We start from the raw sequence: 4,024 nt of genomic DNA, 5'->3' as shown, positions 1-4,024 counted from the left end.
ACAAAACGCTATTTTGATGGCGATGATGCCGTTATCAGACATCTAACTATCCTCGTTGATAGATGAAAAATATGTAAATTTTTATTTTAAGTGCCAGTTTTATGAATATTATTTACTTTTTTTGTGAAAATACATCCAAAAAACAAAAAAAAAATTATACAAAAAATTGTTTTTTATTTTGCGAAATTAGCTTGACGTCATATAACATTTTATCTTTATTTTGCCCTCAGAAATAGGTAGTGAAAATCTTTCGGTTCCCTCATGTTACACCGTGTATATGAAAGAAAAAGTGATCAAGGCCCTCAAGTGCCTGAGGCTGGAATAGGTTTAAAGAACTTTATTTCTCATAAAAAATTACATAATTCACTTACATGAGAAAATTTACATTTCACAAAACTAAGATTAAGCATACAGTGTACACATTACACAAAAAAGTTTTTATTTTATTTTAAATAAATCTAGTGGGTAGAAACTCATTACAAAATTAGTTATCGCTAAACGCTCGGAACATTTGTGAGTTACTAACTGCACCACACAACCAGCGATGTACGAGGCCGGACGATAAGATAAGATAAGATCGATCCAGCGTACTCTGCTATCGCGGCAGATGCCTGTATCCTCTCGGCCACCCAGGTCACTGTTGCTTATGTCGAAATTATCTCTCATATGAGTAATCTACTGTTCAAGGACTTGTGGCGTCTCTATTTATTTCGGTTTTAATGTATATATATGTATACACACACATGCCAAATACACATATATTAGTAGTGTGACTACATTAAACTACGATAAGTAGAAATATTTTCAATAGAAGATATTTTAACTTGTGTCAATTAGAAAACTAGAGACTCCTAAAAACGAACATGTTTTCATGACCAAAATTCGACCTCTTTCAGTGGGTAATGGACATGACACACGACTGTCATCCTCATCCCTCACCCTACCAACGAAATGGCAGCTGACATCCACGAGGGCTCAATATTAATGGTGGATAAAGTCAAACGAAAGTCGACACCATCAGTAGCGAATATACCTGTAAAAGGCTTCTTGAAATTATTTATTTATTATTTATTTATTTTACTTAAACACCACAAATTACATAATATTTTTTTTAAAAGTATCGCTAAACCAGCAAGGTTTGTCTCGATACTCCATTCCGCAAGGTAAAAAAAAAGAAACTAAATAATTGCACTACAGATAAATACTTACATCCTAAATAACATACTTAATACTGAGCGCGTCACGTTATCAGTATGACACCGGCCGGCCGAGCAAAACAAGAACCGGTCAGCCATAGGTACGTGATACAGGCTGCTCCATTTATTACAAATGAACTATTTTTTATCAGTTAAAATTATTTAATAAATTAATAAGTGTTAATAAATAATGACATAATCGATATTTTTTCCACGCGTTGTCTCGACTTTTTGATCATAGGAACCTGAATCCCATACGAACTTAAAACCTGCAGAGGATAGCAATTTTTATATTAGCACAAATGGTACACTACATGAATGAACGGACGAATGAGTGCAAATGAATGATGTGGCTTACCGCATCATAACGCTGATCCAGCGTCTGTTCTCTGCCACGATACATGGTTTTGAAAATTTGTATTACTTTCTTTTAAAAATTTTGAAAAAAACCCCGACCGCGACATAGTGGACCGATTTTTATGAAACATGGCTAAGAACACTCCCGACTAACTCAGCTTTTAAACAAAAAAAAAACTAAATCGAAATCGGTTCATCCGTTCGGGAGCTACGATGCCACAGACAGATACACACACAGACAGACAGACAAACAGACAGACAGACAGACACGCCAAACTTATAACACCCTGTCGTTTTTGCGTCTATTTTAAGATGCATGCCTTTTATCTTTTGTTTTTAACCCCCGACGCAAAAACGACGGGGTGTTATAAGTTCTGTCTGTCTGTGTCTGTCTGTCTGTCTGTCTGTCTGTCTGTCTGTCTGTCTTTCTGTCTTTCTGTCTTTCTGCCTGTCTGTCTGTCCGTCTGTCTGTCTGTTTGTCTGTCTGTCTGTGTGTGTGTGTGTCTGTCTGTGGCATCGCAGCTCCCGAACGGATGAACCGATTTGGATTTAGTTTTTTTGTCTGAAAACCGAGTTAGTCGGGAGTGTTCTTAGCTATGTTTCATGAAAATCGGTCCACTATGTCGCGGTCTGGGGTTTTTTCAAAATTTAAATTTTGTGGTTATATCTACCGTGTATGTTGTGGGAATGAATAAAGTTATTATCTATCTATCCATCTATTTATGTTGTTGATCAGATCAGATTACCCCTGATTAGAGAGATATCGAAATATTTGTCCGACAGGAAGAAGAATAGAAATATGCTGCGCCAACGAAAATCAGTAATATGATAAGCAAGCGAATGATGAGTACCTCAGAACTACAGTTCTAGCTCCACGATCGGTCTGGCTCAGTCGGTAGTGACCCTGCCTGCTAAGCCGCGGTCCTAGGTTCGAATCCCGGTAAGGGCATATATTTGTGTGATGAGCACAGATATTTGTTCCTGAGTCATGGATGTTTTCTATGTATATAAGTATGTATTTATCTATTTAAGTATGTATATCGTCGCTTAGCACCCATAGTACAAGCTTTGCTTAGTTTGGGGCTAAGTTGATCTGTGTAAGGTGTCTCCAATATTTATTTTATTTTTTATTTATTTTATTTTTATTAAGTCTATCCTTCTAAAATTTGCGAGCTCTGAATTCTAGTTATATCACACCTTTAATCGGCGCCTTCGACAAAGGATTAAGACACGACTAACCGACATGCCTAGCACGTGCGCTCTTCACAAGTGTCTGTATTTCGCATTGTAGTGCTATTTGTCATCGCGTTCGTGCTAGGCATGTACATGGCCGTTTTATACGATGTAGAATAAAGTGACGGTAATATCGCGATGGTGTTAACGGTGTTGTTTATGATTTGTTTGAACATGAATAGCATATGAATAAGAATATATGCAATTCTTACGTACAGCCTGGCAAAAAGAGTAGATATACACCGTGTTTTTATTGAATTCCGTTAACTTCGGGTTATAGTTAGGTCCATTATAGGAAACAGAATGGCATGTTCAGTTTTTTTTTTGTATTTTTTTCCAAAATAACCATACACCTGCAACAGATGTTAATGATGAATGAGAAACGGGCTTTACAACTAACTCACACTAAATAAGTGTCAAAACTAAACCAAGATCTCCATTTTACCTTTCTTTTAAAAAATATAGTTTGAAATATACGGTAGACTCTAGTTACAACGACGCTCAAGGGACAGCTGATATTACGTCGCACTAACCGGATGTCGTACAAAACGAATTTAATTTCTTTTAATTAAAAATAATATCTACATCTCTATTACTAAAACATATCAATCAATAGGTTTATTTGTTGTTGTTGTATGTCCTAAGGCACCCCATAGGTGCATAGGGCCTCCACAAGATCCTTCCACGCCTTTCTATCTTGAGCCACGGCCTTGGCCTCGTTCCAGCTCAGTCCATATTCCCTCAGCTCGTTCTCAACGCTCCGCCTCCAGGTGTGTACGGGGCGTTTGTGGGCCCGCTTTCCTCCTTGAGGCCGCCACTAGAACGCGATACTGGTGCTGTTGGTAGCTCCTTTCCGAAGGGTATGACCGATCCATCTCCATTTCCGCAGAGCCACTTCCTGGGCGATCGGAGGTTGTCGGCACATACTCCACAGATCCTCATTTCTTATAGTTTCGACCAGAAGATAAGAAGGATCGACCGGAGGGACTTATTGACAAACACTTGTAGCTTGTGCGTCAGCCCCTTTGTCACTCTCCATGTCTCACAGCCGAAGAGAAGCACGGTCTTGACAATAGATTCGAAGAAGGAGATTTTCACGCGGCGAGTAAGCACGTTTGAATCCCAAACAGGCTTGAGTTGAGCAAATGCAGCTTTTGCCTTCTTAATTCTGCTCTCGATGTCATCGTCTGCACCTCCCGGACACGACAGTGTACTGCCGAGGTACACAAACTTGGAGA

This window comes from Leguminivora glycinivorella, chromosome 7, assembly GCF_023078275.1.
Source record: "Leguminivora glycinivorella isolate SPB_JAAS2020 chromosome 7, LegGlyc_1.1, whole genome shotgun sequence".
NCBI classification, from domain to species: domain Eukaryota; kingdom Metazoa; phylum Arthropoda; class Insecta; order Lepidoptera; family Tortricidae; genus Leguminivora; species Leguminivora glycinivorella.
This window is presented reverse-complemented; position numbering follows the sequence as displayed.